We start from the raw sequence: 24,167 nt of genomic DNA, 5'->3' as shown, positions 1-24,167 counted from the left end.
CTAAGGCAGGCTACAGATGATCTCAGCAGAGATCTTCAGCCTTGGCTGCCAGCCACAGCACTGAGGAACTGGTGGAACTCCAATGGTCATCTTTCCAGAGGAACACCAGACCAACAATTTTATAACATGGACTAATACAGGTCCCAAAGAAATCTCTAAAGATTCAAGACCGCCCTCCATCTCCTTCCATCTCATCTCTCATATACCCTCCTTCTAAGAGAGAAACAGAGTAGGGGCAGGCATGAGTCACAGCCCATGTTATCCAAAGCATCTGAACAGCTAGAAAGACTTGAACTGATTGAATCAGACTAAATTTGCCTGTTAGCAAAAAATCTAGTGTTTAACTTTTTTTTTTAATTGCTGCCAAGGTACAGATGGGAATTAACAAGGAAGATCCAATTGACTTTATATAAACAAAAGCCCATATTTTTTACACATCTGAAAATATTATAAGAATACTTGTGATGCTACAACATGGGTATATAGACAAAGATTAAAAGGAAATATACATAATGAAAACAATTTATTTTTTTAATTTTTACATTATTCCAAAAAAGGCATCTCTCTTAGTCCCTGTCACTAATGAAGAAAGTCCTATAACTGCTTCATAGCAGCCAATTTACAATGAGACTGTCCAAATTCTAGGCAAGTAAACATCTTTTCAGCCAAAGCCTGGTTCCCATACAAAAACCTAAAGATACAAAAAAAAATTGTTTCTGTTTTTAGTTCTGAATCCATCCAGCTTTCTGGAATGTCTAAGAGTAAAAAAGGGATAGAGAAATACAAATGGATCAGAAAACCTTCCCCACATCATTTATTTCACTAATCTGCTAATAATCTCCTGGTTCATTTGTGACCATCAGCCTTTTATTAGCTACCCAGAGCCAAAGTCACCCCAAAGAGCCTGGAGAGCTGCCACCCTGGTCCTGTCCCACATCTGTGACCACTTTTCCATTCACACACTTTTCAGAGCTCATATAATGTCTCCCAAAAGTAATTCAAAACTTAATGTGAAAGAACTGCCTGGTTTGGTTTCTTACTTCTCTCCTTTTGAGCAGGAAGGCCGGCTGTCCCTTCCAGGTTGCCTGAGAATGGGGTCATTCTCATGACTGGGAATGCCCAGGGCTTGCAGATTGAAGGATGCAATGACATGGAAGTCTTCTTTCCTGCTCCCTCTGCAGGGCCAGTGCCAGGAGTCCTAGCAACTGTGACTCATTCCGTTGATTTTCAAGATGACTCTGCTTCCAAGAATGGCCTCCAAACATGCAGCCACTCTCTGGTGGGAATGACACTTCGCTCTCTGGCAACCACCACTCACCCAAGGTTGATGGACCGGTAACATGCAGGGCCCAAGAAGACAGAAACCATGGTAAGTTCTGGAAGGCAAGCAGACACACAAAAGTGGGGGGAAGAGTAGAGAAAAGAAATCTGAGTAGGTTTGCCTCACTCTCAACAATAATGATAAGAACGATAGTTAGCTTTTAAATGGCCACTGTGTGTTTAGCACTTTAATACTGTATCCACCGAATCCTCATAGCAAGTCTTTAAGGTAACTATTATAATCACCAGTTTCCAGATGATTAAATGAGGTTCAGAGAGTCTAAGTAATTTGTTCAAGGTCATGCAAACTATGGAACTGAGAGCATACAAAACTTCAGACTCCAAAGTATACTCTCTGTCCTGTATTGTGTGTGTGTGTGAGTGTGTGTGTGTGTGTGTGTATCTATACACAAACATTGTCAGATACTTCTAGCAGAGGATAGTTTGAGGATATCTGCTAAAAGCACTAAAAATAATTCAAGCACTTCTACATTTTGAATCATAGGAAGTTACCTTGAGAGATAAACCATAGTTATGCACAAAGATTTCACTGTAAGTTTATTCACTAAAAGATTTAGCTAGAAGGCAAACTAATCTAATATTCAAAATTGGGGAAATAATTTTAAAATACATGTTTTCCATATATTAAAATACTATGCAACCATTAAATGATATGAAAAAAAAACAGAAGGACATGGACGAAGAGTTCATAATATTTTGCTAAATCTTTTTGTCTGTTTCTTTTAAGTACTTGTTCTGGCAACTATTGTTGCATGACAAATTATTTTAGTGACTCCATTTTGTTTTTCTTAAAAATGCGTCGGTCAGGAACTCAAGAAGGGTTCAGTTGAGCAGGTCCTTATGTGCGTCTTTCAAGAAATTGCAGTAAGATGGACTCTGGGGCTAAGGTCCTCTGCAGGTTCTCCCGGACCAGTGGAGAGTTGAGCTGGGGTGCTGACTATTGCATGTACACATTGGTGTGAGTTCTCGTGTAATATGGGTGCTTCCAGTAGTTGAACTTGCATGGGGTGAATGGGGGCTTGAGCCCAAGCACAAGGGAGAACAAGCCAGAAACTGAAACAATTGGCACTGTGGGTGAGTAATCAAAAACATTTAGAGGTACAACCATATGTTTCCTGACCTAGTCCCATAGAGTCTCCTGGGCCACATTCTATTGGTAACAAGCAAGTCACACACCTGTGCATATACAAGGATGACAATGAAAAGAGTGTCCAAAAGTTTACAACTCTTTTTAAAGCCATCTCAGCATGTTATTGAAGAATTATTCGCATAGCTACATTCTTGTTAAGAAGACATGTAACCAGAGGGTGGGGGTAGAGGGCACACTGAAAAACCTTCTCTGGAATTTAGATGAGGTTTTTGGGGTTTGTTTGGGTTTTTTATTTTTATTTTTTTCTTTTAGTTGTTGAGGCCCTTTATTTATATTTACTTATTTATATGCAGTGCTGAGAATTGAACCCAGTGCCTCACACATGCTAGGCAAGCGCTCTACCACTGAGCCACAACCCCAACCCTGGATGAGTTGTATCTTCATCTTTTTTACCTGAATTTTTTACACTGAGTCTCTATTAATTTTGTGATCAAATAAAAACATTTAATATCTGAAGTTTGGAAAGAACACTTACATAATATTTTATCCATATCTATATTCTACACTAGTTAAGGACCCTTCCCACATTTCCATCACCCCAAACCACTACAGAGCAATCTCCCTTACTCTCAGATACAAATTTCACATAAGTTCATCCTTGTTTTCTCTCATATTCATGGCAATAAATGTCCTCTATGTCTTAGACCACTGGTCACCTGCCATGCCTCACAGTCCCTCATGGGCATGGGAATAATCAGTGTGGAAATGACATGGCCACAGCCTTCTCAGGCAAACCCACAAGCCCATAAGGCTGCCATCATACTCCCCTGAAGAGGGCAATTTTTTGGCAACTAGTAGTATTTATTTTTCATAGAAAGTCAAAAGGGATCTCAAATCAGTCAGTAATTTCAGCTTTTGAAAACACTACTCTGAGAAGGACAAAATTTAAAAATCAGTTCAGTTGTCTAAGTCTACCAAGGCAGGCTGACTCAAGCAAATGGGTGGACCACAGTGAAGACGACCCATTCATTTAGACTCTGATGACAATATCAACTACAGACAGAAGGAGCAGATGTCCTTCACTCAGTGGGTGGGGGCATACACCAAACCAAAATATTCACAAAAGTCTCAGAGGCTAGACCATATTAATGACCCTCTCTTTCTCTTTCCTCTTTCCCTGGAAACACTATTAAAAACTAAGGTCACCAGCTGTTGCATGCCATCAAGAACTAAAGAATTTATGGCAAGTCCTATTTAATTACAGCTCATGAAACTGATCCTATGGTATTGCAGACCTTATATATAAATATTATTTATATCCCAAACTTTCAGGAAAGCAAGGTCTATTTCACAGCCTTGCCAGAGGTCAGGGATCTGCCCCTGATGTTAAACATTAAAGGTGTTGTATAACATAGCTAAACAGATTACAGGCTGGTTTGCAGACATGGCTTTCTTCTCCATAGAACTTTAGCTCTCCTTCTCTGAAAATGGAAAAAGAACTCCATTCAATACATGTTTCCTTAAGGCCAAGAGTACCTGTCTGAAGAGTGTGTACTTAATTCAGAGGGCCACAGGGAGCTCTAGAGGGCTTACCAAGAAAGGAATGATGTAATCTAAACTATACCTTAGGGGGATTAAAGCTGAAATTAGTAAAATTAAAAACAAAACTTCATAAATTTAAAACCTGGTTCTTTGAAAAGACCAGGAGAATGGGTAATCCCTCCCAAGCTTGATTATGGAAAAAAAGAACCAAACAGTGAAATTAGGAATGTGAAAAGGGCATAATTACAAGTTCTAGAGATGATTAAAGGACTATAATAGAATATTACATACAATTTATGTGACACATTTGAAATCTAAAGGAAACAGATGGTTTCCTAGAAAAACACAATTTTTCACAGTTGATCCAAACAGAAGTAGTAAATGTGAATAGACAAAGGTAATGAGGGACAACGTATTAGAAGAATCCAAGAGACACTGTAGGATTGGAGGTAAATTGTTTGTAAGAGGTAAAAAAGAGGTGTGTAAAGGTAGCTGTTACTAGCCTGGCTTAATTGAGTGAAAAGACTGATTTTAAGCACAGGGAAATAAGGAAAATAGGTTGAATTTAGGGGAAAGATAACGCATCCATTTGGAGGCATCTCCCAAATGCAAATGTACATCCAAGTGTCATAGTATAATGGCCACAAAATGTGTACTCTCAGCTACTAGTCAGGATGATGTACTAGCATGCAAAAAGAAAATAAGTTATCTTTATTTTTATCTCATCTTTCCTTAACTTTTAGATGTTTGTATCATTTTATAATGTGTAAAACATATTAGTGCCATATATAATATTAATTTCCTAAATATATATATAGAGAGGTAAATGCTCAAAAAAATGAGTAAAACAGATGTATAATCAAAAACATTTAGAGGTATATCCATACAGTAAAATACTACTCAGCAATGAAAAGCCAAAAGTTACTAATACACATGACAAGACAACCTGGGTGAACCTCAAAATCATTATATTGAATGAGAGACTTATGACACAAAAGAATATTGTTTTAGTCAGCTTTTGCACTACTGTGATCAAAATACTTGATAAGAACAACTTAAAGGAGGAAAAAGTTTATTTTGGCTCATGGTTTCAAGGTTCAGTCCATAAGCAGCCAACTCGATATCTCTGGGCCCAACGTGAAGCAAATATCATGGTGAAAGGACATACTGGAGGAAAGTAGCTCAGGACATGGGAACCAGGAAGCTGAAAGAGAGCTCCTCTCACCCAGGACAAAATATAAACCCCAAAGGTGCACCCCCTCAGTGACCTACTTCCTCCATCCACACCCTACAGTTACCACCCAGCAATCCATAAGAGTGGATTAATTCACAGATTAGGTTACATCTTCCATAATCTAATCATTTCACCTCTGAGAATTCTTGCATTGTCTCATGAGCTTTCAAGGGACACCTCGTATCTCATCCATAACAAGTACATACTATAATGATTCCATTTATGTAAAAGGATAGGAAATGCAATCTACTCTACAGTGACAAAAAGCAAATCAGTGGTGACCTGGGGACAGAGGGAAGAGTGTATGGTAAAGAGATGTGAGGAATATTTCGGGTACTGGGAATTTTCTGCATCATGATTAAGGAAGTGGCTTCACAGGTGTACATGTCCATCAAACTCATGATGTTGTACATTTTAAATGGTGCAACTTATTAAACATAAATTATGCCTCAATAGAATTGATTGTTTTAAAAATCCTACAGCAGAAAGGGCCCTAGAACCCTTTGTGTTCCTCAACTGTGTTATGTTTTGGAGTTACAAAGAACACCCAGTCTTAGAGACTTAAAATAATCAAGGCTTATGTCTTGCTTGTGCTGTGTGGTGAGGAGTCAGCTGGGAGTCTGCTCCACAGAACTCATTTGTTTCAGCATCAGTCCACATGCCTCACACATGTGCCTGGAGGTTTTTCTACCCTAGTCTTAAAATGAGCAGAAAGCCAAGAAGCACAGACACAGGATGAAAGCCTGTAAAATGAAAAAAGGAGGCAAAGCAAGCAAGCTGAGAAAGTTAGAGGAAACAGAGATCTTACAAGGAGGAAAGAGAAAAAAAACAGGCTTTGCTCTAATAAACACTTTTAAATGAGTTTTTCATTGCTAGATTAATTTAAAATGTGATCGTAGAAATGGGAAAAAATAACAAAACATTTGGAAATTAGAAATTAAAACAAAAATTAGAGCAGAAAGGAAATGTTTAATAAAAGAGAACATATGAGAAAATTAGAAGAGCAGGCTAGGAAATTCAAAATCCAAATAATGGGAATTATAGAAAGAAATAAAAGGAGGAAACTAAGAAGAAATCAAAGTAATAATTTAAGAAAGAATTTTGATAAGCTAAGGACATGAATTTCCAGCAAGAAAAGTCCTTCTAAAGACACAGAAAATAGATTCATATCCAGGTACATTATCATGTTATTTCAGAACACTAAAGACCAAAAAGATCCCCAGAATATTCCAGAGAGATAAAACATGACCTTTATGAAGGATCAAGTAGTAGAACAGCATCTGAATGCTCAAGAGTAACACCAAAATCCAGAAAGCAATAAAATTATCCCTTCAAAATTCTGAATGAAAGGTATTTCCCACTTAGCATTTTGTCCAGCCAAACTCTCATTTCGGTATAAGAAGAGAATTAAAGATATTTTTTTTTCAAACCAACAAGGTCTCAAATGTTACTTCTCATGAACCCTTTCTCAAGAAGCTTCTGGAGGGTGTGTTCTGCCAAGGTAAAGGAATAAACCAAGAAAGAGGAGAAATGTGGGATCTAAGAAACAAATAAACCAATATAAAAGAGACTTGAGGTATGGGACGGCAGATAACAACCAGAGAGCAGGCCTACAGTAGAACAGTCCCATTAGAGCACACAGGAAGTCTTGCTTTCTTCTAGAAGATATTATTTATGCCTAATATGTTTAAATATACTAGAAGATTTGTGCAATTTGGGAAAAAATTTGGATTACATTCAGGGCTAACTCTATAGATACTAAATAACAGCAATAATTTGTTAAAAACAAGTGTAAACCTAAACTCCAGGGAAATTAAAATAATGAACAGGGTAGGGAAAATTATTTTATTATACCACATGGCTCAATACATGAACAAGTATTTACATAGTCATAATTATTTAAACACAACATAAAGTTGACGTGATAAAATTATTATAGAACCACACTGAGTGGGGTGAACATAGGAAGGGTGTGTGTGTCATGGGAGGAGGATGATAGTTAAAGCTGTATCCATCTCCCAGGGGAAATTTAATGAGAAAGATGATGTCTGATGCTGGAAAATAAGGAGGGTATATGTACATAAGGATGAAATAACAAAGCAAATTCCAAGAAGAAGGAAAAACTGTGCTCATCGTCAAGAAGAACAGACTCAAGAGAGAAAAAGATGTACAAAAATAATTTACCATAAATATGAGGCTCTAAGGAGAGAAAAGCCAATTCTGCCCAAGGACCTCAGAGAAAATGAGACGGATAATGAGGAAACCTCACTGCCCATTCTGCTGTTTTCCACATGGGTTTTAACTGAGCATAACTCATCACCAGAGATTCTACTTCCCAGTCCCTTTTCCTATCAATGAGGACCATTTGCTAAATTCAAAAGGGAGCAAACAGGATTCTGGAAGATCTAAGCTTGTAGTTCTCCCTTGCCTCTTTCGGCTCTTCCCATGAGGTGCAGATATTGGTAGCCAAAGACAAAGATAAACCCTCAGGGGTTGGTAAGGCAACAAAAGAGAAGGCCCATTGGCCCTGCATGACTCAGTGGAACACAGCGCCTGTCCCCAGCACACCAGCTCGCTTCTTTGTGTGTTTAATCCCACTCACATTTTTATGAAACAGAAATAAACCATCTCCCTTGTTTCAGTCACTATTAAATAATCTCTGCTAAAGCAGCCAAAGGAATACCCTAATTAACTCAGGGAATCCTGTCTGGCAGGAATTCATGAGCCAAGTGCAAAAAGAACAGAGGAGGCTGGGCACGGTGGCACACGCCTATAATCCCAGCAGCTCAGGAGGCTAAAACAGGAGGATTTCGTGTTCAAAGCCAGCCTCAGCAACAGCAAGGCACTAAGCAACTCAGTGAGACCCTGTCTCTAAATAAGATATAAAATAGGCTGGGGATGTGGCTCCATGGTTGAGTGCCCCTGAGTTCAATCCCCAGTACCAAAAAAAAAAAAAAAAAAAACAGAGACACACATGTCCCAGGGATAATGATCACAGAGTTGGACAGAAGATGCCAAGGGAGTGGAGTGGGAAGATGGAACTCAGTGGTGAACATGCTGTGGAATTTTCACATTATCTTATAATAAAAGGAAGCTATTAAAGGTTCCTTCATGTCAATAGTGCAACTCTGGCACTAAAATACCTATGTAATTATCTGAAAATAATATGTAATCTAATTAATGCACTTTAAAAACTATGTGATTACACAGAAACTGTGCACAATGGGTAGCAGACACTACTGGCTAGCTCTGCAAGTGTGCTAGTTGGAACTAATAGCTTTTCTACTATATCCAAACTGGCCTTTCCCCATTCAAACCTATCACTTCGGGGTCTTGGGAAATAATTTCTTATTTACTACAGCACAAAAATAACATCACTAATGATAAACTTTGTCTCCCCAGTGTTTACAAGTTCTTATAAAAATACTCTTGACTTTCTAAGCAACATTTCTGAATATCCTGACATTGAATAGAAAGTTTAAGACTAAAAAAAAAAAAATTGCAAAAAAAAAATTTAATAACTGCTCATGGGAAAAGTAGCTGAAAATAAAAATTAAAAAGAAAAGCTAGGTTCACTGTATATATAACAATTCATTTCAGATGAGTTAAAATATTAAGTTTAAAAGTAAAAATTTAAAAAACACAATTCTCCTCCTAATCATGGTAAAAAGGAAACTATGGCAATTTAAAAACATCATTGATAACATAGTGGACATCAACTAAAGGAAAAATGAAAATACATACAAAATAGGAAGAAGACAAAAGAAGAGAAGGAATAAATAATTTCCATTGCAAGTGAATAAAGTATTTTATATTTTTTAAAATGGATATAAATTCATAAGACTTTCTACTTTTATGAGGTAAATTTATAAAATAATAAGATACAGATGAGAAGATATAAATAAAAGTCAATGCTTAGAATTATATTCAGATTTGCTAATATTAAACTGCAAATTGAAACAACTTACCTGGTTCATACTATAGTATTGTCATTTTTTTTTTATTTGCATGTGTCCTGTGACAGTAGTATTATATATTAGTTGCCTTTTATTTTTTTTCAGTCCTGGGGATTGAACTCAGAGCCCTGCACATGCTAGGTGAGCTACATGCCAGCCCTGGTGATAACTTTATTAAAGAGCTACTTAGAATATGAGAGTCCTATAATTGATATATATACAGTAGCTCCCTTTGATTAGCATATGCCTAGGGAAATATTCAAAAGGGAAAAATTTTACTTGTATAAAGATGTTTCTAGTAATTACATTGTATGAGTTTTTAAATAACAATTAGGAAATGAGTAAGTAAATTATGATGTATTGGTATTGTTATAGACTCTTGTAGTCACTAAATAACAGTGATATATCATATTAAATAACTGTTTTATGTACAATTGTATGCAAAAATGTTTAAATGACACTCAAAATTGTAAATAGAACTAAATTATTGTGTCTGTTATGTTTATGTAAAAATGTAGGTCTCATCATTGAAAGCATCAAAAGATATATGTAATGAACTGAAGTTTAACATTAAGTGGTTCTTTATTGGTTTATTCTGTGAAATACTGAAATGAACAATAAAAAAATCAAAGATTATTTGGCAAAGTAAAAGAAAATACTCTCACCATCTTGTAACCACCTCTAACTCAGAGTAATAATTATAAGTGCAGTCCATTGACTGTCTAATGTGTGCCAGCAATTCTGCCTGACTACTTAAATTGTATCTTGTTTAAGTATCACAGCTTCCCTGCAGATTGGATGACATCGTACCCCATTTTACACACATCGAATATAAATTGAGGTTCAGAGAGATTTATAATTTACCAAATATCACACAATTGATATAGGATAGAGTCTAAATTAGAATCTAATTTCGTTCTGCCTCCAAGTCTTTTATAGTCTTTTAAATTCATATGGATTAAAATAATCCATTGGAGAAGATACAGAAAGATACAAATATGATTCAAGGAAAAAAGTCTAAATTCCATTATCAGACACAATCACTCAATATTATCCCAAATATCTTTCCAATATTTTCCCAGCATATTTTTCTTCTCACAGTTAAATTCGTAGTCCATATATAATTTCATATCCTGCATTTTATTTGACATTACATCATACTCATAAGTCTTAATGGTGGCAAAACGTGCCATTAAATGGATATTCTATCATTTACTTAACAACTAATGTACATTTGGATTCTGCCAGTTTTTCACTATGACAAAAAGCACCACAACACACCTCTTCAAATGCAAATCATGTGTGATCATAAAATCAAATAAAAGGTGAATAACTGTAATAAAAGTTATGGGAATTTTTAAGATCCTGGTTACACTTTACCAAATTCCTTTCCAGGAAGGTTGTGTCAATTCACTCCAGCAGTGAATGTGTTACCACAGTTCTACCCTACTAATATTTTCTGATCTTTGCTAACAGATAGATGAAAAATTAGGCAAACCATTTTGTTTGAACTTACAGATGCAAGTTTCTTTTTCACATGTTTTAAAAACTTTAATATTCTTCTTCAGAGGTTATGCTAATAGTCCTGAATTGTTCCCGTTTTAGACATGTCATAAGTCTCTCAGCTTTCTCTTACAACACGCTGCCTCCCCAAATAAAGTGAATCTGCCATCTTTATTTCATTTATTCACCCACCCATCCATGCAATTCTTAAACAACTTTTGTGGAAAGCATTTTGGCAAAAAGTACCAAATCTATAAAACATTCACATCCTTTACCCACAGAGTCTCCCCTAGTCTTCTGCAGACCAGCTACATTTGATTTAGTTTCTAAAGAAACAAGGAAAATAAGGCCAAGAAAGTTGGCCTCATCTTTTTCTTTTCTTTGTTTCTCTCACCTCATTTGAGAAGAGTAAAATATATTACCAAGAACAGCTGTTTTGAAAACAGTGGACGCTGAGCAGGTGGCACCACCTGTAGCTATGTAATTATCAGCTCTATAAGTGGCTGCCTCATTGTGCTGATACCCAGTTAATCTAGATTTTATTGGGAAAAGCTCCAAGCCTTGGAGAGATTCAAATTCAAAATCTTTCAGATAGATAACATAGATGATAGATAGACAGGCTAACAGTGGGCAATCATCTCACTTTCTAATTTAATCTGCCTTGGAGTAGGTGCTCTACAAACAACAGCCATATCAGTCACTAACCATGTATTCCAGTGTCACTCTATCTGTAAACCCACTATCTGCCTTAGGTCCACGTAATAATGGGTATTTGATAGGAGAGAGAAGATTGGCACAGATTCATTCTCCTCCACTCACAGTCTTTTCCCCTCCCAACATCGCAAAACCCTTATTCATGTCACTATGTGTGGTGGTAGGGTGGGTGGGTTGGTGGCTTACACTGTAAACCTTAAGTTGCTACAAACCTACAGTCCTTCAAATGCCCAGACACCAAAGCATGTGCTTGTTTACCTAACAAATGTATTTGGTTCTTCCTATGTGACAAATTTTAAAGATAAAGTAAGGGATAAGATGGATAAGGCCCCTTTCCATGTACAAGAGTCTTTCATGGTGCTTACATTCTAAAGGAGGAAGATAAGCAACATAAAGACACAAATATATAACCAAGAAAATATCAGTTTGTGATAAAAATTACTATGAAAAAATCAGAGTGATATGGTAGAGTAACTGGGCCTGTCTGATTTAAATAGCACATTCAAAAGGCCTCTCTGAGGAAATGGCATTTCAGCTGGGATCCCAAGGGTGAGGAGCAGCCAAAGGGCCATCCATGATAACCCTTTAAGGAAAAGAGCCTCAAGCCACAGAGAGTAGAGTCATGGAGGAGCAGAGGGTTGACCAGATGGCTACAGTAATGTAAGGGTTGGTAAAAAAGAAATTAGCTTATTTTTGAGAGAAAGAAGATATTATGCTATATGAGGTCTGGTTTAAAAGATAAACTTTTCTGTGTGAGTTATGAGAAGACCATGGAAGGCCTAATATGAGCAGGGGTGTCAGGAAGATATACACTCTGACTTACATTTCTCCTGTCTGCAGGGCTAACTCCTCACCTCCAATATTTTGCTTAAATATCACCGCTCAATCAGTCCTACTATGACCACCTATTTAAGATCATAAACACTAACCCTCCTCTTGAATCCCCCTCTTCAGACTTCTAATCCTTTCACCGGCCCTAAGACACTTGTCACCTGCTAACACATCATGTAATTTACTGATTTGTTGTATTTGCTATTTATTGTTAGTCTCCCATGGGGATGCAAGACCATGCTTTTTGTCCACAGCAATGGAAGAACTGGTATGGGACATTTCAATACCGAGTGTTGAGATTTTGTTCTAATCATTCTCAGTGGCAAGATTCCTAGGTGTTAACAGTCTACTTACTTCCTCACGGAGAGAACTGCTGCTCTGTGTTGGTGTATGGCTGTTTACCTACCACATCTTTTCACCTGACATCAAATAATTATTATTGCTTGTGATTTTGTTATGGTTGGATATGTGGTGTCCCCCAAACGCTCATGTATAAGACAATGCAAGAATGTTCAGAGGTGAAATGATTAGGCTATGAGAGGTGTAACCTAATCAATGACTTAAACAGCAGGCAGCCTCTAGAACCTGAAAAAAGCAAGGGTAATGGGGGAAGCTAGTGTGTGTGAGGACAGTGGGTATATATAAGAAACCTCTGTGCCTTTTGCTCATTTTCACCGTGAACCTAAAACTGCTCTAAAAAATAATCTACTAAAAAACAAACTGCCATAGATCCAATAGTCTCACTTCTGGCTATACATCCAAAGGAAATGGAATCAGTATATTGACAGGACATCTGCACTCTCAAGTTCGCTGCAGCACTATGCACAACAGCCAACACTTGGAATCAAACTAAGTGTCTATCAGTGAACAAAGGGGTAAAGAAAATATGGTATGTACACACAGTGGAATACTATTCTGCCATAAAAAAGAAAATCCTGTCAATTGTGACAATATAGATGAATCTGAAGGACATTGTTAACTGAAATAAGCCAGGCATAGAAAGACTGCATGGCCTCACTTGTATATGAAATCTAAAAAAGTTGATCTCACAAGGACAGAGTAAAATGGGTTCTACCAGAGGCTTGGGTGGTTAAGAGGAAGAAGGGATCAGGAGATATTGATCAAATGATATATAAGTACCGTCAGATGGGGGAGGGAGTCTAGAAGAGGTAAATAGAGACAGAATAAAGTGATCACCTGGGGTGAAAAAGTGGGAGGTAGGGGTAAGGTGGGGCAGGGCAGGGAGAAATGGGGAATGGCTGGTAATGATCATTGAATTTCTTTCTGGGGCGAGGAAAGCAGTCTAAAATTTAGCATGGTGATGGTTGCACTACTCTGAACATATTAAAAACCACTGGATTTTATACTTCAAGTGGAGAATTGAATGATATGTGAATTATATCTCAATAAGGAAAAGTCAGAAAAAACAATAAGTGACATTCTCCCCTAGAGTACCCAGAAGAAATGCAACCCAATTGCCATTTTGCTTTTAGTCCACTAAATTCTGCCTAGGGCTTCTACAGTACAGAACCATAAGATAATAAATTTGTATAATTTTTTAATTTTTTTTTTAGTTTTAAGTGGACACTATCTTTATTTTACATTTATGTGGTGCTGAGGATCAAACTCAGTGCCTCAAGCATGCTAAGCAAGCACTCTACCACTGAGCCATAACCCCAGCCCAAATTTGTATAGTTTTAAGCCACTATGTTGTAGAAATTTGTTATGCCCACCATAGAGCACTAATGCAGATGACAGTATGCTTCATCCCAATCCAGGCATGCTTGAGAGTTAAAAAGGACACTCTTCATTATATGAGCAGAAAAATAAGGGTAAACTGCAAAAATTTCTGGAAGAATCCCACTTACTTTTTATATCACTATGACTTGAGTTTTCTGACATTTATGGCTAAAACCAGCTGGAATAATTACAGTAAACATACCAACACATTCCATGTATTGGCATAAATTCATTCTTGAAATGCTTTAATTCTAAGACATTAGTTTCCATAAACATAGAGCAAACCCACAGGAATTAGTAGCTACCTCAGCCCAGAAGCCAGGTACATGTGTAGGGGTGGGGGACTCTCATGAAATAACAAATCCAATCCTTAAGTTAACTTAGCGTGGAGAAGAAAAAAAAAAGAAAAGAAAGGAAGAATCAGTCCCCACTTTCAAAAAGTTTACAATTAAATTGGGAAGGCAACTGTTACAGAAATTAAGGGCCTAATGAACTGGTTTATAGAAGCTGTTTCTTGGCAGCACCTCAAGATGTTCCTATGCCAAGTGGTTTAATTCCCCAAGAGAAGGGAATGGGAAACCTGGTATTTTCACTTGAGTATTCTTCCCCCTAGTCTAAGTATCCTTTCCCCTAAATGCTGTGAGAGTTCTTTTCCCAAACCAAGCTAAAAGACATAGAAAGCAAAGGTTTATTTTGAGAAGTTTGGTTAGAAAATATTTGATATTATAAAATGGTAGCCAATGACCAAATGCAGAAAAAATATATCTATGTTTAAATATGATTATATATGTGTTGTGTGTCTGTGTGTACATGTGTGTGCATAAGGCTCTCATTTAAAGAAATTATCTTCAATGCAACTCTCTTTATATAAGACAATAAGGCTCCATGCTGGAATGAGCTTAGGGAATTTACCTTGAGTATTCAATTTAGGAACAGCAGCAAAAGAGGCAAGAGCTAAATACACATGCACCCTGATGGAACTAACTTGGGCTCTCTATGAAGTGACACAAGAAGAAAGATGTAAATTCAGAGGCCCCAGCTTGAGAAAGGAATTTCATTTTCTGGGCTCACTGGAGCAGGGCAGAGCCCCTGCACACAAAACTAGCTGCCTGGGGAAGGATCAGAGGCCCCAGGCCATTCTGGACCTTCGTAGGGGAGGAACTTCACTTACTAGAACAATTTCCTGCATTGGGAGGAAGAAGTAAAGATTAAGGGAGATCCTGTTAGTTTAGGATGTACAGAGTCAACCTCCTGTCAAGTCACGGAATCTGTCAGAAATCACAAGATGATTTTTTCTTTTAATTGATTTGTTCAGGTGTGTTAGAAAATGTTTAGAGAAAATGAAAATGCCCTTTTAAGAGATTGCAGGTCTGCAGAAGACTAGATGCAGGCTGGGGGAAAGTTGCTGACCTGCCAAGCAGAGTTAACCATTAACAGCTGGTATTCTCTGTAAGCTAACATGTACCACAGCAAATATGCCCACACAGAGCAAGGCACCTACCATTCAGCTCCCTATGGGGCTTGCTTCTGTGAGAGGGGAAGCCAGGGAGCATTAAGGATATGAATATTGATTGGTGGGGAAGCTGAAGACCTAGTGTAACCAGGCTCTCTAATTGAGTCGAAAAGATCCATCCTCTCCAGCTACACTTCCACCTGCACTGCCACAGAAGAAACCACAGTTCCCATCCAGTTAATGACTTCTTCACTTTTGTCAAGAAAAATGGCTCGACTCCATTCTGCATCCCCTTGAACTCTCTGTAGCTTCCAACCATTGATCAATAGCTATTATCTGGCTTCTGTTGCTGAGGCATCCTCTGGTTTTGTCATTCATTCAGTCAGACAATGCATATCCATATCCCCAGAGTGCCAGGCCCAAAGGCAAGATAAAGACCCAGTCTCACCCATATCCCAGTGTCATGCACTCTCCTGGTGAAACTGAGCCAGAAAAGGCCATCTCTGCTTCTTTGGATTCACCTTTTCCACCTTTTTTCCTGTGGCCTTCCCAGGCCAGGCCTTCCTGCCAATGTTGCTGGCTCTAGTAACCTCAGTAACCTCACAAGACAGGCCACATTTCCCATTCTGCTCCTTATATAGGCACAGTGGAAATCAGGCTCCAACCACAGTTTCCATCATTCCCTACTCCAGAGACCCAGCTGTGTTTCTTTGGCTTGGTAAAATTAAGGGATGTTGCAATTTGCTCCTACAGAAGATGTCTTCTCTTTCTGCTTCTACTAAACAACTTAATTCTTAAGGTCTTAGCCCCAAACTCAAGTAATATAAAAGCTTTCTTTGGCCAGCTCCAGTTCACTTATAATCACTCCTGTTACCTGTTATGTACTCCAAACATATGTTGACATGAATTTCTAACTTCTCTCTTTCATGTGTCACTATTAAATTGCTTCATGGTCCTATGAATTTTGATTTCCTCAACAAACTCCTTTGTCTTAAAGTATTTTCAAAGTACCTAGTACAGAACTGTACTCACAATGCAACGTTTAAAATGGTATTAAACATATTTCCCTTGACAATAATTCAATGTGGGAAATAAATTTTCCTCTTCCTTCTCCAACTTACCACTGTGTTTTCTTATTAGTACCATGACAACGGTGAAATTTCAGACTCCTCCCAGGCAAAAAAAAAAAACAAAAATACAAGAGTAATGCTGAGTCCACATTATCGTCTGTGAGTTCTCTGGTGACCACAGAAAAATAGTGCTACTTTGAATGCATCACATTTTTCTATTTATTTCTCTCCCTTCAGTCTCCACCATCAAAGTGTTGACCCATACCCTGGGTACCTACGAAAGGAGCCTTCTCCAGGAACTGGGGATAACATCCACATGCCTTGTCCACTGGGCACAGCAATTTAGATGTCCTGTTGAGGGCACTGAAGGAGGTCACAGCTGCAAATGTGTATTGCCTTGGACAACTGCACCCCCATCTCCTCCACCTTACTTAATCTTTTGTTCTGGCCCAATATTATTGATCTATGTGGGTCATGGTTAAGTGCATGAATTCTGTGCTGTCTGGGTCCAAAGCCTGGCTCTGCTCACTCTCTCGTTTAGACAAGTTACCTCCTTGTGCTTCCATTGCTTCTTCTGTAAGATTCTGAGTCTTAAGCAAGAAAAGAGCTTACAACTGTGCTCAATTCTTGAAAACACTCAGCAGAGGTTCTCTTGGAACACCCATCGTACTGCCACAGACATTCATGTTGAACTGAGAGTGAGTGATCAAAGCTGCCACGTGCAAGCCCCTCAGGAGAAACAATAACCTAAACGTGGCTATCCCAGTGTTTCCAAACTTCCTGGGACAGGAACACAAAACCTCTGTATTGTACTTTTAAAAAATGCAATTAAAGCATAGGTAAAATGAAAAATTTTAAAGGATGGCCAACCATTCTGCTCTTTAGCTCCGGGTTGCCTTTGCCTACTTAGCTCTTCTGGGAATGTGCCCCTCGTGTGCATTGCATAGGGAAAGCTAGAGCCTGGCTAATTGCATACCTGGTAACAGTATTCATCACAGAGGCCCTTAATCAGATGGTTAGCCTGAGTGATTCCCCTTGAAAGGCAACCTGACTAGTATCTAAAAACACTCTCATGTCCCAGCCCCTTTGATGGAGGGCAGGAAGTGTAACCTTTGACCAGGCAAGTGGTAACAACGTTGCCCTTTCTTCAGCCAAGAACCAAAGGAATTAAAATTGAGTCAGTCACCAAGTAGATTGCATTTAGGGTCACCTATAAATCTCTCCCAAACATTCACCAAAATGTTTACTTTTCTCAGTAATTTAAAACGAATGGGGAAAGGCTTCGTGCCAACCACTGAAAAAACAAATTTGCTTCCTTTTTCATGATTCCATTCCAGCAGTCTGTGGGTTCACTTCCTCTTAGCGTGCGCTTTGCTGAGCACCTCCTTGGGATGATCACAGCACAGCAAACCATGGCTAATTTCTCTGCAAATTAAATACATTCCTGCCTCTTCCTCTGATTAAACTGAAATTATTCTACAATGTATATATGAATGACACTGAATTCTCACATACTAAATAAAGCAGAGATGATGAAAATCCATTTCTTGTAATTTACTTTAAATTTCCTTTTGCTTTCCACTTCCCCTTTAATAACATTCAGATGGTGTTTGGCACTGCCACCAAAGTGTCTGAGTGGTATGTAAGGGACCCAGTTCTGTAGTTGTTCCTGTTTCTAGGCATGTTGTTTATTCTGGTGGAGAGGATAGGGCTTGGATGGAGATGTTCTTTGGCATTTGGATTAAAATCAAGCAACTTAAGTATAAAAGCAACTCAAACCTGTCAACATTGTCCTGTGTTGTAAGGTCTAGCTGGTGGGGCGGAGTGATTTAGGACATGCTGGAACTTCTCTCTGTCTGACTTTCCTTCCTCAGCTGTTTCAGCATTGACCAGGACTACTTAAAGACCCATGCAAAGTAAATGCAGCTTTGATAATGCTTCCTACTTTGACACCACATCATGCTACCCTTCTCAAGCAAGGTATTGATTTGAAAATTGGCTTCCTGACTTCTAAGTAATTGTCAATTCTTTTTTTTAATGGAGTTCCTGTCTACTGAATACACATTCCCTTTGTTGTTGTTCTGTTTGGTTTTTCTCCTCCTCTAGGTAAAATATATTCTGAGTCTTCCAGAATCATTCTTGTATTAAGATAAAAGCCTGGAAAAAAACACATGGTATTCTGGTTCATCCTCAGGAACTTTCTCTACCTCTTCAGGAAGATTCTCTCAGTACTCTCTAACACAATCCCTGAATTTTAACTTCAAAATGGCATAGAGCATTGACCTAATTATGAGTGAGATGATTTCTTTTTCCTATGGCAAAAAAAAAAAAAAATTTGTTTTATTCAAATCATCCAGTTTCATTGACTTCTTCTACCCCAAAGGCACTGCTATACAAACACAAATGTAGTTATCTTGCAATTTCACTTAATAATCTAAACTCTAAATATATCATCAGGAATGAGTTAGCCATGCTGTATAGATCTAGATAGAAATTTCTGGTGACTGAGAGGGAAAGAAACTGTGGGTCCAGATTTTTTCTCAGGGTATCCAAATTTTGTTGGTTTGAGTCATTACTGAGAAGCAGTAATGTCTTTTACAGACACTTAAACAGATGGAACTTTCACTATAGTGAAATGGAACTTTCTCTACCCTTAAATGTTATTGAAAAGAATGGGAAATAATAGGAAGAAGTCAATAAGCTAAAGGGACAGTTTGTCCCAGTCTTACCATCACTGCCCCTTGGGCCCACCCTCTCCCCAGAAACTCACTGCAAGCCTCCTGCCCATAGACCCAGGAAAGCAAGGCCCTCTCCTGGTTCCACAATACAGAGAGCTTGCTCCGGTTCCATGTGCCCACTTCTAGGCTATGATCCTAGTACCCAAGACCTCAGAAACCCCTGTCTACAATTACCCAGAGCAGGAGGCAAAGAATCAGCTCTGATGGGGTGAAGAATGATGGAGCTTGAGTATGAAGCTGAGGTGTCCAGGGTGGAAAGAACCTTAGGTAGGTGGCCCAAGGCCTCTCTTCACAGCTATATACCAGGTGTTTAATGGTATTTAATGGTGTTTAATGGTGAAGGAAAGAGAGAGTTCTGGCCCACCTGCAGCCTCTAACCTGGCTGGGGAAACAGATGAGGAAGAAATCATTAGAATGTTGATGGGGTTTGCAAATGAGTATTGTAAGGTGCTTTGGAAGCCTCTGACATGGGATTGAGGGGAGAGGAGACAACCCAGGCTTGAGCCACAATAGATGGAAGAAAGTAAGGACACCTTGCCCAAGGAAGCCATGTCCACAATCTCCACCCTGGATTTACTACATGTCAGGCCAGAACTCATGTGCTAGGACTCATGTGCAAAACTGTAACTTCCTTTTATGTGCATAACTCTGAGGTGCTGGGGAAACTGTCTCTTCTGATTTCAAGGAGTCTTTTCTAGTTCAGCTCATTCCTTTTCACACCCCCCTTAATTGACAAATTACAAATTATTTTTCATCATCTGCTGAGTGGTGTCTTAGAATAAAATTCTTTTTTAAAAAATAAAGCTATTTGTTTTCTCATAAACTGTGGGGGGCAAAATTCCTACCTTGCTTCCCATTGGCAGGTGTAGCTTGACTCCCAGCTATGACCTTGCAGAAGTCCCTGCATCTATATAATAGGGGAACACTGGCTATCTCAGACAATCCGCACAAGTGGTCAGGAGATAAAACACATAGCACAGAGCCTAGGTGTCCATAAATGTTAGTTATACTTCTTTGTCCTCCCACTGACCTTAAAAACCCAGACTGGTTTTTTAAAACTTTTGAAGAAGGGAGGAAGGGAGGAAAGAAGGAAGGAAAGATTAATTCTGTGTTCTTCACACTTAATAATACTCTGTTTTACTTAAATGTTAGAAACCTTGATTTGCATTCTACCAAGTACTTAATAATAAACACATCATGCATATTTAAGAGACAGAAACAGAGTTAGAAATGTATTCCTTTAAGGGGCTGGGGATGTGGCTCAAGCGGTAGTGCGCTCGCCTGGCATGCGTGCGGCCCGGGTTCGATCCTCAGCACCACATACAAACAAAGATGTTGTGTCTGCCGATAACTAAAAAATAAATATTAAAATTCTCTCTCTCTCTCTTTAAAAAAAAAAAAAAGAAATGTATTCCTTTAAGGTAAAAAGAAATATAACTGGTGCAGATATTGTCATCCATACTTCTGTTTTATTTTCTACAAAATTTAAACAGACAAATGAATTCCTGCCCTGGAATGGCATTTTGGGGAAGATACTAAAAAGGAACTCTGTGGTGTTGCTAGAGGTAGGGGTTGCAAACCAGAACCTGGATGTGGAAATGAAGAGCATCTGAAGACTTAGGATTCCCTTTGAGTCTGAGCACGTCCTACCTTCTGCTGCTCCTGCGAGTGAGCAGACTCCACGTGCTTCACTCATTTATCTTTGTACCACATCAGGCTCGTACCTCCTATATTCTACCTCCTAGTTTTACTAAAAAGCTTTCTAAAGATGAAGTTCTAAGATACAGAATCAAATTCTGGAATTATCTAAACTCCAGTAACACTGAAGACATGAAAATCCACAGAATCATAGCTCTCTGCAGCTTGATAAATAGCACTTTTATCCTCACCTTGGGTTTCCGGAGTGTTATGGTAATGTAACATGCCACTTTTCTGTATTTACTGTCTCCGCTTCTTTTATTTATAGGAAAAGACACAACCAGACATCTATATTTTTTGTTTTGTGTGGTTTGGCAGAGACGGTGGATCTATAGGCATATAAATACGTTATCTTCTAGGTAATGTAGTAAGTGCAGTCTAATAAAGTTTTTCAAAAGGCAGCATTACTACCTCCATAAAGTAAATTTAAAGATAAAAGAAGTTTGGAAGTCTGTTTTTAGTTGTTAAAAAAATAATGGATGCAATAAATAAAAAGCTATAACAAATTTATGTTGAAGGAGCCACACCCACGTTGTTCCCACTCTGCGGCTAGGTTTTCTGGAGAGTCTCTGTCACACCCACGCATTTTACAAAGCAATCTTCATTTAAATGCCATCACGGGTTATCTTTCTAAACTCCATAAACACATCCCAAGCTTTCTACAGAACAAATTTTGTCCATTCACTGTGAGCCCATATAACTAAATTACAATTAATGGCTTAAGTCATCATGATTTCTATTTTGATAATCCTTGTCTTCCAAAGAATTCAAACTGCTTTAAAAATAGCATCTCAGAAGCCACATCATAACTCAGAAGCCCTCCTAATGTAATGTTCCATTTTTATAGATAGAGAAACTGAAGGTCTCAAGAGATTATGAAACCAGCCAGATTATTCTTGGCGGATCCAGGACTGCAACCCAAGTGCGAGAACCTCAGAGCACTCTTTTTACCCAGCCACAGCTGCTTCCTGCCAGCCCCCAGCATGTCTCTTGGGCTCAGGGTGAATGTTGAATCGGGGTGGAGGTCATAGAAAGGCAGCGTCCTGCTTGTCACTTTTTCCAACTAAGGAGCAGCTGTTGCTTGCCTCCAGCAGGGCTGGCTTGAATAACAGTCCTAACCTGACTACCCAGAGCATGATTACATTTCTGTCTTTTCCAACCTGTTCTTGATTTCCCAGAAAGCTGAGCCCTAGGTCCTGGGTCCCAGTACAGTTATGGTCCTGAATATTGTGCCATGTGGAACAGAAGATTATAAATGTACATGTAGGCAAGTTTTCTTACTATGGAGCAGAATCAAAGAACCACTCTGTGATTCTCCTGGAGATAACTACCTGGGATCCAGTTTGTCATTTTGGGGTGAAATAAAAGCCTGGAGGAAATTCAGAGCTACATGACTTTTTCAGGCATGGAATCAAACCAGGACCCCAAGTCCTCCATTCACCAGCTCTGAGTCCCTGACAGCTGGATTCAGGCATGAAGGTTTCCCCAGGGCTGACAGGATTGACGCCATTCACACAGTCACAGGACGTGACTTATGCCCACAGACGTGACGGGTCTACAGAGCCCAGGGGAAGAAGCTCTAAGAAGGTGGTGAGCTGGGGGCTCAGCAGACCTGGGGCTCCTGACAAGGGGGATTTGCATGCGTGCCAGATGAAGTGGTAGTCTGCTTAGCTGGGTTTTTATCTCCTCAGCTGTCCACCAGGGAACCAAAAGCACCTGCTGCACTTTCCAGCAGGCCCCAGCAGCCATTGTGTGAGAGAATGTTTAGTATTATCTGAGCACAGCTGCATTTGAACTGATGACCTGGTAAACTGCACTAGAGAAGTCCAGATCCTTTAAAAATCCCTTGAGGCGCGCCATCTATCTGACTTGTTCTCTTAAAGTTTGGTATCACTTTCCACATTAAGCCACCACTTCAGGAACACTATGGAATCTGAGGAAGGAAGCAGACCCTGAGCTCATATCATTTACCTCTTTCTCCCTCTGCTTTTCAGTTCGCAGTTCATGGGCCCATAACAAATATGCATGTTGGTTTGAGGATTCAAGTCTGGTTTGCTCATTGGGGGGGATCTGTCTGCTGATTATCTACAGAGAAATCAACACTTGAAGAAATGCATTAGAGAACATCTACACCCCGATGCAGACATTTCTTTGTGAAAAATAGTGTCACAGCATCCTACAAGATTTCAGATACATACAGATGGCTTCTTCCAGACAATCAAACATTTGTCAGGAATGTTAGACAAAGAAAGCTTTATGTTTGCAACATTATTACTATTGCCAGCAGCATTTGTTTAATACAGACTGGCTGGGAAAATAAATAAATAAAGGGAAATCGTCTTCCTTTTGATTCATATGAGTAATTCTGCTCTTCAGGGTCTGCTCCTGATGCTGGTAACTCTAGTAATGTGCTTACAAATATGCATTTCCTTCTTCATCCTCCATCCCTCTGACATATTATTTACCATATTATACATATGCTTATTACGTATATGTTACCTACTAAAGAAAACAAAAAATTTATAAAATCTAACATAATGAGAACTTTTGGAATTTTCCAGAATTTTTAAAAACTATTCTTGTCCTTTTTACCACATCCTAGTCCATTGTAGAATTAAAGATACCAAAATATATATTAGAAATGCTGGAACACATCTGAATTGCGTTTTTCTCTTTTTATTAGGATTGCCATTTTTGCCACTTCTTGGTACTTTATGGATCTAAAGACATTAGAATTTTTCTGTTGTCAAAACTGACAACCAGATTTTTGCCATAGTAAAACTCTACTTGAGGAAGTCTCTGGTGATGAGTTTACATAGCATCACGTGTTATCATCTGTATTGATAATGAGGACAAGACAGAAATGTCAGAGTATCTAAAGTCCTCCCTTCACCATACGGACATTTAATTCCAAAAGAAAAGTGATATTCTAGCTCATGCTGTTTTGTAAAAGACCCCAGAAAGGAAACCTTATGCAAAAGGTTTTAAAGTTCCTTTGAGTTTCGGGAAAGAAGTATAAGGACTTGTAATGAATAGTTTTCAAATAAACTGGCAAATAATATGTACATTCTAGTAGTATCTTAAATTTGAAAGTTACAGACAGAAAGATAAACTTTGAAGCATCTTTCTCCTAAAAACACTTGTCATGATCCCCCACTGTGGGGTCCTGGAGGACATGAGCAGATTCCTGAATGCTCTTTATACCTAAAAGAGCTTACTTTCCAAAGCTCTATTCTCTAAAAGCATTTTTTTTTAAT

This window comes from Marmota monax, unplaced genomic scaffold (assembly GCF_021218885.2).
Source record: "Marmota monax isolate L192 unplaced genomic scaffold, Marmota_monax_Labrador192_F-V1.1 WCK01_AAM20220418_F8-fsc00007, whole genome shotgun sequence".
Taxonomy (NCBI): domain Eukaryota; kingdom Metazoa; phylum Chordata; class Mammalia; order Rodentia; family Sciuridae; genus Marmota; species Marmota monax.
Note: the sequence above shows the minus strand (reverse complement) of the source record.